A 14,322-nucleotide genomic window follows, 5' to 3' on the forward strand; every position below is an offset into this window, starting at 1 on the left:
CCAAGGTAAGTCCCGTCCTGGGGGGGGCGGGGGGCGGGCCGTTCCGCCACTGATTTCGGGGGGCCGAATGCGCTGGCATTTGGCCTCCCTGAGATCCGTGGCGGAACTTTTGTACATCCCTAATCGCACTAATGCACAAGAGGAAAATGTGTTTTCTTTCACTATCAGAAATCATTGCTAGGGATGGCGGAGAATTTCTCCCCGAAACTTCGGGGGGCCGAGCGCCAACGTGTTCGGCCTCCCGAACAAGTTTCGGGGAGAAATCTTCCGCACCCCCCCGCACCCCGCATCCCCCCCGGGACGGGACTTACCGCCAAATGTCCCTCCCGGCGGTGGGTCCGGCCGGCGGTTCGGCGGGTGTTCGAGCGGGGCGGGAGTGGCAGCCGGTCTTTCGACCGCCTGCCGCCGCCGCCATTCCAATCAAAGAAAAAAAAAAACGCCCCCGTGATAGGCTACGTGACGATTAACGTAGCCTATCATGGCTGACTTTGCAGATCTAGCTGTGATAGGCTACGTTAATCGTCACGTAGCCTATCACGGGAGCGTTTTTTTTTAAAAAAAAAAACAATGGAGGTCGCGGCCAGGCAAGGCGGGAAACCTCCTCCCCGGCCTGAATTTCGGCCGGGGCGAGGCGGGAAGCCTCCCCCCGGCCTGAATTTCGGCCGGGGCGAGGCGGGAAGCCTCCCCCCCGGCCTGAACTTCGCGGGGGGAGCAGCGAAGCACCTCCCCCCCACCGCGAACAAGCTTCGACGAAAGGTAAGTGCCTTTCGTCCACCCCTAATCATTCCCAATTTTCCTTGCTCTATAAAAACCTCCTGAAAATGCTGTTTACAAACAGAAGTGAAACTGGACGGTCCTCACATCGTCTAAAGAACCTGTAAATATCTGTGACAAGGGAATGATAAGTGCACGACAAATTCCTTCAGCCTTATCTACCACACAGGATTGTTGTGGGGCTACAAAGCGGGAGACTTCTAGCTGCTCGAGGAAAGGCAGAACTTAAGTGTAATAAAATAGTGTAAAAAACAGATATACTAGAAAAACTTAGCAGGCTTATGCTATTTTATTAATAAGACACACACCCCGCTGCCTCAGAAACACACATGTAAAATGCTCAGTTCTGCACTACATGCTCCCTTACTGTTTGCATGAGAGAGAAGATGCCTCCAGGACCTGTACTGGAAAGATATAAACTGGGAAGGAGACTGAGGGCTGACACCAACTATTATCTTACTTCAAAAAATCTAAAGCATCCTTTTCCTTCTCATATTCCCTACCCATAGAACTCCATCTTCCCCATGATCAGTTCAAAGGAAATTTATTAACAATGCAACCCTTTCCAAGACTACTCAAAAGGAAGTATTACTGGGTGAAGCGGGATTTTACTCTCAGATAAATGTGTACAGTAGGGGTGGGCCACCTTATGTGGTCTGGGAGCTAATTTTCCCCTGGACACACCCCACGACCACTCACCTGGTGCACCACACCCTTGCTGTGGTGGTGACTTTTTTTTTTTTAATGGTGGCTTGCAAACTGCTGCAGAGGTTTACTAAGGGCAAATTTAGTTTTAAAAAAATCTAATGGGGGATTGCTAGGCAATGGGGGTGTGGAGTGGGATCATGTGTTGCCCATCCCAGATGTATGGGATGCAGCCTTACAGCATAATCCAATGGATATCTATTTAGAAAAGTCCTATTGTGGTCAATGACTTCTTGTCTACGTTTGCGTAAAACTGCAGGCCACGAGCCTTTCTACACAAGGCTTTTATTGTACACTCATGATTGCTCACTCACAGTAGTTTTAGGGATGGCAGAGAATTCCGCCATGGATCTCGGTGAGGCCGAATGCCAGTGCATTCGGGCCCCCCAAAATCTGTGGCGGAACAGCCTCCCCCCCCATGGATCCCCCCCGGGACGAGACTTACCTGGGGCGGATCTTCCGGGTGGCTGCTGCCGCCGCCATTTGCAGTCTTGTCAGGGGATTGTTTGTTTTTTTTACAAGATGTGATAGGCTATGTAAAAACTCACATAGCCTATCATGTCTGGCTTAAAAAAAAAAAAAAAAACACGTACGCAAATGGCGGTGGCTACAGCCGCCGCCAGTTGCATTCCTTATTTTTGGCCGTCTTAGTCTACGTAAATATTTACGTAGACTAGGATGGCCAAAAATAAGGAGTGCAAATGGCGGCGGCCGTAGCTGCCATCATTTGCGTATGCACATTTTTTTTTTTTTTAAGCCAGACGTGATAGGCTACGTAAGTCTTTATGTAGCCTATCACGGCTGACTACAGGGACACAAACGGTGGCAGCTATGGATGCTGCCATTTGCGTCCCTGCTAGCCAGCGGCTGGATGTCCAGCTGCTGGCGAAGCCGGCCAGCGGCTCTGTGGAATCCCCATGGAGCGGAGCCGGCCGGCCAGGATTCCGGGGGGGAGGCATGTAGCGCCTCCCCCCCCAGCGGAACCCGGCAGAGCCAGGTAAGAGGAGTTTCGTACATCCCTAAATAGTTTACAAGTCTGTTACATGATGTCATCATCCTCCAGGGCATTTCCTATGCTTTGCAACAATTATCACAGTTTTTGCTTTTTTGTTTTTTTTCCCCCTAATGAGGAAAGTCTAATATTTAAAAATGGTGGAATGTAGGGATATACGAAAGTCACTTACCTTTCCGCGGATTATGTTGATGGGGGGGAGGCATTCCGTCCCTCCCCCCGGAATCCTCGACGGGGGGGGAAGGCGATCCGTTCCTGCCCCCCGGAATCCTCCATGGCTGGCTGTGCTCCGCGGCAGCTCCGCAGAGCAGCCGGCCAGGCTCAGCCCAGCCCAGAGCTGTCCACAGCCAGATTTCTGGCCGCGGAGGGCTCTGGGGAAAAAAACAAACAAACCCGTGTATGCAAATGGTGGCGGCTATGGCCGCCGCCATTTGCGTTCCTTATTTTTGGCCGTCTTAATCTACGTAAATATTTACGTAAACTATGACGGCAAAAATAAAGGGGAATGCAAATAGCGTAGCGGCCTTTTTGATTCACCGTTTTAGCCTACGTAAGTCTTTATTTTTGCCGTCATTGTCTACGTAAATATTTACATAGATTAAGATGGCCAAAAATAAGGAACGCAAATGGTGGCGGCCATAGCCACCGCCATTTGCATACGTGTGTGTGTTTTTTTTAACCCAGCCATGATAGGCTACGTAAATCTTTACGTAGCCTATCATGTCATTTTTTTTTTTTTTTACAAGACAAATGGCGGCAGTGGCAGCCGCTCGGAAGACCAGCCGCCGCCGCCACCTGGAAGATCCGCCCCAGGTAAGTCTCATCCTGGGGGTGATCCACGGGGGGGCAGGGGAGTGGCAGGCCAATCTGCCACAGATTTTGGGGGGCCAAATGCACTGGCATTCAGCCTCACCGAGATCCGTGGCGGAATTCTCTGACATCCCTAGTGGATGAGAGTAATTTCACAATTCAACCACTGTGCCAGCTAGGGGTTAGGTAATGGAACATATAGAAAGGTGGAGAAAGAGCCCCCCAGTAAAAATGCACATGTAAAGGAGCCAATCTTAATCCCACAAAGAATCTGGATGCAGAAGCCTTGGCAAAGGTGTGGGATAAAAGCCTCGTATATAAATGCCCCAACTCTGGATCCCCTTCCTTTCCATCCTTCATGTGACTGTGGATGGTGATGGATGGATTCATCTGCACAGCTGCACCCACACTTGGCAGGTGCTCATACAGTCACAGCAGCCACCCACCCCCACTCACCAGGCTGCATGGACAGCTTGGTGAGCAGTCCAGGAGCTACCGGCAGCCACCCACTCTTTGATGCGAGTCACCATTTTTATTCAAGATGATGGCTCCAGACTTTCTGTATTTTTAATTGTATGCAAAATGGCTGCTGTACAGGGCCCTCTCTGTAACATTAGAGGGGCTTTTATGCCCCTAATGTTGTGGACCTTCTTAAAGAGAGGGAGGAAGCTACACCTAGGGATGGGTGAACCCATCTCTGTCGGGATGGGGTGGGGAGCTCAATTAGCTGCCCCCCCAGCTCTCATGGCCTCTCATGGCCCAGCTCGGTGAGCCTCCCTGGTTGCCCTGCTCACCCACTGAGCTGCGCAAGCCAGGGACTTGTGCTTTATGAGCACAAGGGCTTGATTGCTGAGAAAACCCCATTGAACCCAATGGAACTTACTTTTGAATATATATGTATATTTGATGGACTCCCCCCTGATTACTCCCCTGGGCGCCACTCACCAAGCCACAAAACACCTTCAGATGTGCTCTCTGAGCACTGCACGGTCCAGGAGCACCACATCACCATCCACTCCTAAATGCCAGCTGACACTTTTATGCAAGGTGGCAGCTCCATAATGTCCGTATTTTTAATGTTGCACAAAATAATGGTCATACAGGGCTATCTCTACAATATTAGAGGTGCAAATGGCCTCTTGTGGGCTGTGGGGTGCTCTTGAACCTTGCGACAATGAGCGAGCGTATCTGCAAGCTCCCTACAGCTCAGCAAGGAGTGTTTGGAGGGCTGAGCAGGGAGGAATTTGTTGGACTTTGCCCCACTCTTGGGAGCTCCTGACATCCCTTACTGTGAATCAAAAAAGAAAGCAATGGGTAAAGTAATGTGTGCCGTGCCGACATGCTGAACATACTTACTTACTGTGAAGGTAGTGTGTTGCTATTCTCCTGCTGCAATGGATGGGATGGGGGGGGGATTCAAGGAGGAGTACCTGACCGGCACACTGGGCAGGGGGAATAGCTGAGCCAACATAATGCTCATAGTGAGTGAGTTACCACCATTGCAAGTACCCTTAGTTACTCTGCACTTGAGTCTCACCACTTTTTTTTGGATACCTTCCAACTTAATATGAAATATTTGCTTCTGTGCTCCTTTTGGGAACTTCCCTTTTTCTGGATCCACAGATTAAAACTGGTTGAATTTCACACACCCTTTCAGACCTTTCGTCCCATTTAAACTGTGTGAATGTTTGAGGCCTACAGAGGCAAAGGAAAAAAGGGTCAGGCTTGGAGGCCTGTTGGGAGGAGTTAATCGTGAAAGGAGTAGTTTCATTTCTTCAGGTTGTCAATTTCATTTCTCCACTTAAGTTTCATTTCTTCAGGTTGAGGCAGTACTTTCAGTTTTGAGGGAGGAGGGTATATAAAGACACAAGAGAGCCAGTAAGAATCAGAAAGACAAGGCTGCAGCCAGAGCAAGAGCAGGAGAGACAGCCAGAACCTGAAGTGAGAGCAGAGTCTGAAGAAGAGCGAGCGGGAAGAAAGTTCCTTGTTGATGTTCAGTCGTTCAGTCGTGTCCAACTCTTCGTGACCCCATGGATCATAGCACGCCAGGCCTTCCTGTCCTGCGCTCTCTCCTGGAATGTGCTCAAGTCTATATTCATTGCATCAGTGATGCTATCTAGCCATCTCATCCTCTGCCGTCCCCTTCTCCTTTTGCCTTCAGTCTTTCCCAGCATCAGGGTCTTTTCCAGAGAGTTTTCTCTTCACATTAGGTGGCCAAAATATTTGAGCTTCAGCTTCACTATCTGTCCTTCCAATGAGCACTCAGGGTTGATTTCCTTTAGGATGGACTGATTTGACCTCCTTGCAGTCCAGGGGACTCATAAGAGTCTTCTCCAGCACCACAGTTCGAAAGCATCAATTCTTCAGTGCTCAGCCTTCCTTATAGTCCAGCTCTCACACAGCCATACGTTACTACTGGGAAAACCATAGCTTTGATTAGACGGACCTTTGTCGGCAAGGTGATGTCTCTGCTTCTTACTATGCTGTCTAGGTTTGCCATAGCTTTCCTCCCAAGGAGCAAGCATCTTTTAATTTCATGGCTACAGTCACCATCTGCGATGATCTTGGAGCCCAAGAAAATAAAATCTGTCACAGCTTCCATTTCTTCCCCTTCTATATGCCAGGAAGTTAGGGGGCCAGATGCCATGATCAGGAGAACTGCATGTCTTAGCCTCTTAAAGTCTAATGAAGGGTTCCCCCCGCCCCCCAATTTCATTTGTAAATACTTTCACCACACACTGGAAGGTACAGCCCCAATCAAATATAAATCTTCTCCCAAACTTTGGGAGGGTCTTTACACACACACACACACACACACCCAGCAACACTGCAAATGTGATGGACAGACATTAGGTGGCCCAGATGTTTCTTTCAGCTCTTCGTTGGCTTGGTATGCTTTAGCTGAACTGGGAACAAAGACCACATTTTTTCAGTGGTACAACATGAGGTCATTGTATCTGCCCAATGACAATTCCCATTCCCATTTGGACTTGAAGCATTCCCATGCTGAAGGCAATGGGGTGCTCTTCCATTGTACTCTGCACACATGGGTTTGAATGCCACCATCATCAGCTTAAAGGGTTATGTTCTTATAAACCTAGACGGAATTAAAGGGAGACTGACACATTTACAGGGTAGAGTCATGATGTCTATATGCTCCCCCCAGAATCAGAGCCACCATGCCTCTGGGTACCAGGGTGCTTTCAGATTGAGCGTTCCTAGGGTTAGGCTTTGTGCACCAATTCACACTTCTTTTTCCTTAATGTATTTTCTGCAGTAAGAGAAAAAGATGGAAGGAGCAGTGGGACAACATGGGCTTCCCAATGGAAGGTGACATTGTCTAGACCCACCGTGAAATTATGTGAATGTATTGGGGTGATTTCCCCACAAAAGCCTCATCTGAAAGCACCCTGGTCAATGGGTGACAACAGTGGAAGTGGGATTGTACCCCCATGCCCTCCAGCTCTTGGGCCACACACATGCACCTGACTGGACTAGACAGGACTTTCATAGGAACCAGTAATGCTCTTATTTGCGAAGAGAAAACTCTCTGGAAAATACCCTGATGCTGGGAAAGACTGAAGGCAAAAGGAGAAGGGGACAGCAGAGGATGAGATGGCTAGATAGCATCACCAATTCAATGAATATGGACTTGAGCATGCTCCAGGAGAGAGCGCAGGACAGGAAGGCCTGGCGTGCTCTGGTCCATGGGGTCACAAAGAGTCGGACACGACTGAACAACTGAACAACAACAGCAACAACAATGCTCTTATTCTTAGTCTTGAACAAGTTGATCCAATTTAGAACTTGTGCAAAACATTATGCAACCACTTCAGATTAATTCCTTGAAATCTACATTTTTGGGGGGGAGGGGGGCATTTGTTTTCTTTCTGAAGGATTCCTTCTTCTGATAGCATTTTCTTGCAATGGATCATTGCAAGCCCATGAGTCTCTTGCAGTCTCACCCCATAGGATCTGAGAACCTGTCTGCTGAGATGTGAATAGCCAAGTTTTCTTCCACAGTGTTCTGGAGAACCAGATTTAACTCCCCTTAATTATCTAATTAGCCATTATGCCATCTACTTCTTCTTCTCCAGGCCTATAGGGACTTCCAGTGGAAACTAGAGACAAACAACAACAGTACTGAGGCATTGATCTTGTGCAAGTGTACAAAGAAGTACGTATCATTGTTTCCAGTGAGATTTACTTATGAGTAGACGTGAATAAGATTGCAATGTGAACAATGCTATTAATAACCCTGACGTCATTTTTGGCCAAGGCTAGAAAAAGGCATCGCTCTGTTACTTTGATGGATGATACCTTCGACTGTACAGACATGATTTAAAATCGGCTTTCAAATCAAATCATGATTTCACATTTCCACTTAGGCTGTGCTGCTGCACAACATGTGGGAAGTCATAAATTGGTGCCTGGATGGAAGGACTGTGAACAAAGGTGTGTTATTCCTGGGGCTGGCATTAGTTCTGCTGCCTCAGCTGGCATGCAAGGTTCCTATTGATTCATGCAGCACTGGTGCACCTCTTCGTATGAATCACAAATATCACCAGTCGGGAGATATGTTCATTGCTGGCATTCTATCTCAGATCTACCTCTCTTCTAATGAGATCACATTTGAAAAACATCCCTCTGAGGATATAGAAGATGAGTTCATGTACGCATTTTTCTCCTCAGTTTTATTATAAATGTATTCATCTGCTACTAGGCAATCCAATTCTGTGGATTAGATTTAGGTTCTGTTTGGTGGGAAATTATTTCACCAGCAGCATCTTTCTCTCTTTTCCTCAGAATGACACGCTCTTTCTCTGACATTCTTTCATCATCATTCTTTCTAAGACGGAGCTCAGATGATTGAGCTGATATCATTGTGGAACCCATAGTAAAGGAATGGGTTCTTACTTACTTGGGATGACTCTCTAGGTGTACAGAATTATATATGTTGGTAAAGTAAACAGGGGAAAAGATTAAACACACACAGACACACCCAACAACACCTTGATAAGAACAATAAAAACAAAAAGAAGAAGAAAAAGGATAGCACAACAAATTGATGTGAGATCTGTGGACACACAGATGAACGATGGCAGTTCAGCCCATACAATAAAAACCAAAGGGGGGAGTGTCTAAAGGCACAAGAAATCAGCAGACTATGTGAATCTATTATTCATAGCATTGACAGCCATCAAACCACAGAAAATTAGGATAATGAGTTAAGCGGGGGGGGGGGAGATAAGTGGACAACAGAGAAGTGATTAAATGAAGCCTGAACAGTCTAAAGTGAGTAACCAGGAGGAGGGGGATTCATGTTGTAGGTACGTGTGTCATGAGGTTGAAAAGCTCATCCTGCACTAAATAGCAAATTTTCAGAGGTAGAGAAAAGAAAGGGGGCATCTTTTCTCCACTGAATATTTATATTATTTACTTGTTTATTTCTGTACCGCCCAATAACTGAAGTTCTCTGGGCAGTTCACAAAAACACTCACGTTCTGGGTTGGAGCTAGTCTTCTAGTGCTATATAGCACAGCAGAAAAAGGCTTTGGGAGGTGGAGTGGATTGAGAAAGCAAAAACATTCATTTCTCCCTTCCCCCTCCTTCATGAAGTCCAAAGATCACTACAAATCTCCTTTCCCATGGGGCAGGAGCTCTGAAGAGGAGCACTCTTGCTATACCCAGGTGAGTGGTATAAGATTGTAACCTGCAACTTTCTGGTGCAGATCCCACTACTTATGATTACAGCAGCAGCAGCAGCTCACTAATAGTAAATTCAACTTACAATTTGAAAACAGAGAAGAATAATTCTATTGAGTGCCCCCCCCCAATGTCTGTAAAGTGGCCAAACCCCCTAATACTCCTACATTCCCTTACACCAGCAGTTCTGCTTACCCAGTAGAAGAATGATTTCTCTCTTGCAGAAAGCAGCATGGCCTGAGTTCAATGTAAGATACTTCTAAAGATTTCTCTAAAGAAGTCACTTTCAACAGGGGGACTTCTTTGTTTTTGTACTTAACCTTTTTATACCTAAACTGCTCTTTCACCCTCAAAATGTCACCACCCTTATTGAAATGGTCATGGTATAATATAACATCAGAAATTCTTTCTGACACCCAGAAATTTTACTACAATTGGTTAAACTGTTTTGATTTCATGAGCGTTCCGAAATCCCACCCCAAGATCAACCCTTAATATGATATAATGTTTAATTAAATTTACAGAAAGACCTTAGAATAGTGTCACTGCTGTGATGGCAATCATAACACTTTCCCAAAACCTACCAAAATGTTTCTGTCATGTATTTTATTCCAGTTGCAATTACTGTTACTGAATTACGAAAACTACAACAGGGATTGTGTGTCTGGGAATGGATGCTTCTAGGTCTGTTTGATCTGTCATGGGTCGTTGCTGGTACCAAAGGAAATCATCATCTTACTATTACATCCAAAGGAATGGACTGTGGATGTGCTCACAGCTTGCTGCCCATGCTTACTCCTGAGAGGCTACCTCTCAAGGGTAGCCGTGCCCCATTCAACACCAGGTCAACATCCCCCAGCCTCCTCTTGTCTCCCACCAAAAGTACTTCGGTCTTGTCAGGGTTCAGCTTCAGCTTACGCCTTCCCATCCAGCCACTCACCATCTCCAGACATTTGGACAGGGATTCAACGGCCAACCTTGGTGAAGATTTAAACAAGAGGAAGAGCTGCATGTCATCCGCATATTGATGACACCGCACGCCAAACCTCCTGATGATAGCCCCCAGCAGCTTCACATAGATGTTAAATAGCATCGGCCAGAGGATGGAACCCTGTGGCACCCCATAAGTGAGCGGCCACGGATCTGACACCTCCTCTCCCAGTGCTACCCTCTGGTACCTGCCAGAGAGGAAGAACCAGAACCACAGTAATAGGGTGTCTCCAATGCTCAACCCCTCCAGGCAGTCCAGGAGGATACCATGGTATCAAAAGCTGCTGAGAGGCCAAGGAGAACAAGGAAGGAGCATTCACCCCTATCCAAAGCCCTCTTCATATCATCCACCAAGGCGACCAAGGCCATTTCTGTCCCATGCCCAGGCTTGAAGCCTGACTGAAATGGATCTAGATAATCAGCTTCATCCAAGCGTGCCTTCAACCGCATCGCCACCACCTGCTCAATCACTTGCCCCAAATTGGCAGATTTGAAACTGGGCAAAAGTTGTTCAGAACTTGGGGATCCAAGGAGGGCTTTTTTAAAAGTAGTCTTATCACTGCCTCCTTGAGAGCTGATGGCATCACTCCCTCCTCATTGGAGGCATTCACCACCGCCCTGATTCCTTCACCCAATCTCTCTCTGCAGCTCATAATGAGCCAAGATGGGCAATATGACAGGATCAAGTAAGCAGGTGTTTGGCCTTACAGATGAAAGCACCTTGTCCATTTCATCAGAGGAGGAAGGTGGAACCGATCCCACAAAACTGGTTTGCCACAGGCTGCCTCTGGCTCGCTAACTGTATCCACAGTGCACAGAATAACCATCCTGATCTGATTGATTTTATCCATGAAGTGCCTTGCCAAAGCCTCACAGGAGGCCTTAGAATGCTCCAGCGGTTCCAGAGCAACTGGACCGACCAGGCTCTGGACCACTTGGAACAGCCTCCTGGGACAGTACTCTGCAGACATGATACAGGCAGCATAATATTCCTTTTTTGCTGCCTTCACAGTCACGTGATAGGCTGAAGATACAGCTCTAGCCCATGTCTGATCATCTTTGGAGTGAGACTTCCACCACCGATGCTCTAGCCATCTCACCTCCTGTTTCAGACCTTGTAACTGTGGATTTGAGCCATGGGGAAGGTTGAACCCTGTTCAGAGGGAGAGGGCATTTTGGAGCCACCCCATCTAATGCCCCAGTGACTGCGGCATTCCACCCACCCACCAGAGTCTTCACCGAGTGGCCGTTTGCATGCTCCAGAGAATGCCCAAACGTGTTCAGGAATCCATTCAGATCCATAAGATGCCTGGGGCGGACCATTTTAATAGGTGGTCCTGCGGAGGGGTTGTGGAACCGAGAAGTCCAACATCACCAGATAGTGATCTGACCATGACAAGGGGTTGGTGGATATGCCTCCAACTTCCAGATCACTCCCCGCTTCTCCAGAAACAAACACAAGGTCTAGCGCATGGCCGGCTACATGGGTGGGCCCAGTTGGAATAGGGTGACGCTCCCAGGGAGCCATGGTCTCCATGAAGTCCCGAGATGCACCCATGAGTAGGGATGTACAGAAGTCCCTTACCTGATCCCGAAGCTTGATTCATGGTGGGGGGGAGACGCTCCGTCCCTCCCCCCCAAATTCTGGCCGGGGGGGAGGCGCCCCATCCCTCCGGCCGTGAATCCTCCTGCCCTGCTGGAATGCAAATGGCAGCGGCTGTAGCCGCTGCTGTTTGCGTCCCTGCAGTCAGCCGTGATAGGCTACGTAAATGTTTACGTAGCCTATCACGACTGAGTGAAAAAAAAAAACCCGCACGTACGCAAATGGCGGCACCCATGGGCGCCGCCATTTGCGTTCCTTATTTTGGCAAGTGTAGTCTATGTAAACATTTACGTAGACTATGGTGAAAATAAGGAGAACGTTATTTATGTTCCCCTTATTTTCGCCGTAGTCTACATAAATGTTTACGTAGACTACACGTACCAAAATAAGGAATGCAAATGGCAGCGCCCATGGGCACCGCCATTTGCATACGTGTGGTGTTTGTTTGTTTTTTCACTCAGTCGTGATAGGCTACGTAAACATTTACGTAGCCTATCATGGTGTTTTTTAAAAATCTAGCCATGATAGGCTATGTAAATCTTTATGTAGCCTATCACGTTTGTTGTTGTTGTTGTTATTTAACTTTGAAATGGCGGCAGCCGGTTGGAAGACCGGCCGCCACCGCCGCCGCACCGCCGCCAGAGCCGCCGCCGCCGCCAGGGACATTTGCACAAGGTAAGTCCCGTCCCGGGGGGGGGGGGCGGGGGGGCAGACCGTTTCTCCACCAATTTCGGGGGGCCGAATGCGCTGGCATTTGGCCTCTCCGAGATTCGTGGAGAAATTCTCTGACATCCTTACCCATGAGGAGAGCCTCTGAATGTACATTGAAGTTCCCCAACACCAATAAGTTAGGGGACTGCACATGCCCTTCAGAGACCACCTCAAGCACCTCGGCCAGGGAGTCAGTCTTGCAGTGGGGTGGGCGCTTCGCGAGCAGAATCCCCAGACTGTCTATTGAGCCAATAGAGCCGCAGAGCAGTTCTGATTCTGAGGAGGAACAGCAATCCATGGGAGAGGAGCTCGTTCATCTCTCACAAGCACAGCAGCTGGCAGAGATTCCTCCTGCAAGCATTCCTGGGATAGATAATGACCCTGGCAGTGAGAGAGCACTGGAGGGGAGCTTGCTGGATGCTCAGCGCAGACGCAGGGAGCAACGACAGATGGAGGGTGCCAAAAGGAGGTGCTCCACTTGTTTGGCACTCAAAACAACGGTCGCGTTCCAAGGACCCAAGGGAAAGAGGGAGGATCTCTCCCTAGCCCATAAGTTCAGGGTCTTCCCGCGCTTCTTCAAATGGGGACCAACTGCCTTACCTGGAGCTTAGGCTACTCAGCTATCTTTCCCCAGTGCTGTTCCTTGCTTTGGTGCTAGCAACTAGTATTCTGAAAGAGTCATAAAGTAATAAAGGAATAAAGTCTTGGAAAGAATTCATTGTCGTATGTGTCCTAAGTTGGCTATTGGTGGGGAGCTGCAAGAGGAAGTTAGGGTGCTCCTGACACAGACTGCCCTTCAGGCCTAACCTCCAGTACATGCACTCAGCAACCTTGCTGTCCTGGAAAGGGGGTCTGGTGAAGGCCAAGGACTCCTGGTAGTTAACACACACCCCCGCAATCCCCAGCCCTCGGCTGCTGTGCATACGAAAATCCGGCTGGGCACATGGCCACCAGAATTGGAGCAACGGAGTCAGCCAGCCAGGTCTCCGTAATACATGCCAGGTCTGCACCCTCATCCCAGGTCATGTCATGGAGGACAGATGTTTTCTGGGTAACAGACCTGGCATTGCAGAACAGCAAATGAAGGCCAGAAGGTGGAGTCATGCCTCCCCCAGCCATCCTTTGGCTCTGGACAGGCCCGGAACAGGGGACAGATATTACACAGCTCTCCCTTGTTCCTCTTACCTGGCATGTTCTTCCCCTAGCGCTCTGCCAGTGCCTGCCACCCAGCCTCTGTATATTCTGGCCCCCAACACTCCCCCCACTGCCTCCGTCAGGTGGACACATGCTCCCTCACTCCAGCCTATCAGGCAGGCTACCCCCTAAAAACACAAGATAATCCCCCCAAAACCCACCCCTACCAACAATTAAACAAAAATCAAAACAATACATCCCCCTTCCAAATACTGCCAGACCAGAGTCCACAGGGAGAGCGGTGGTGGCAGTGGCGGTGGTGGCAACAAGAGGCACGCCCTCTTCCCTGGGTGGTGGCTTCTCCTGCAGATCCTGGCTCCCTGGATATGCTTGTATTTACCACTGCTGACAAAAAGGTTCTAAATCAGTATCCATAGGCCTGTGTGTTTGGAGAAATGAAAAGCCCACTTTTATGAGTCTACGTTTCTTCACATTTCTATGGATGGTGACTGTTCAGTGTATTTAAGTGCAACAAATGTAGCAAAGATATACTGAACTGAAATATAGAGGAAGTCATTTTCTGAAGAAAGTCCACTGTGATGCATGTAACTCTCATTGCAGGGTCCTAACTCAGAACTACCAGCACATCCTGGCCTTGGTATTTGCTCTTAAGGAGATCAATGAAAACCCCTTGATCTTACCCAACATCACCCTGGGCTTCTATATTGCCAATAGCCATTTCATTGCAAGCTGGACCTACCTTGCATCACTGGAACTGCTTTCTACATGGGACAGATTTGTCCCTAACTATAAATGTGACATCCAGAACAATCCAGTAGCAGTCATTGGGGGACCAAATTCTGACATTATTCTCTTC

The sequence above is a fragment of the Heloderma suspectum genome, chromosome 6 (assembly GCF_057233095.1).
Source record: "Heloderma suspectum isolate Gila_16-S chromosome 6, 16-S_ref, whole genome shotgun sequence".
NCBI lineage: Eukaryota > Metazoa > Chordata > Lepidosauria > Squamata > Helodermatidae > Heloderma > Heloderma suspectum.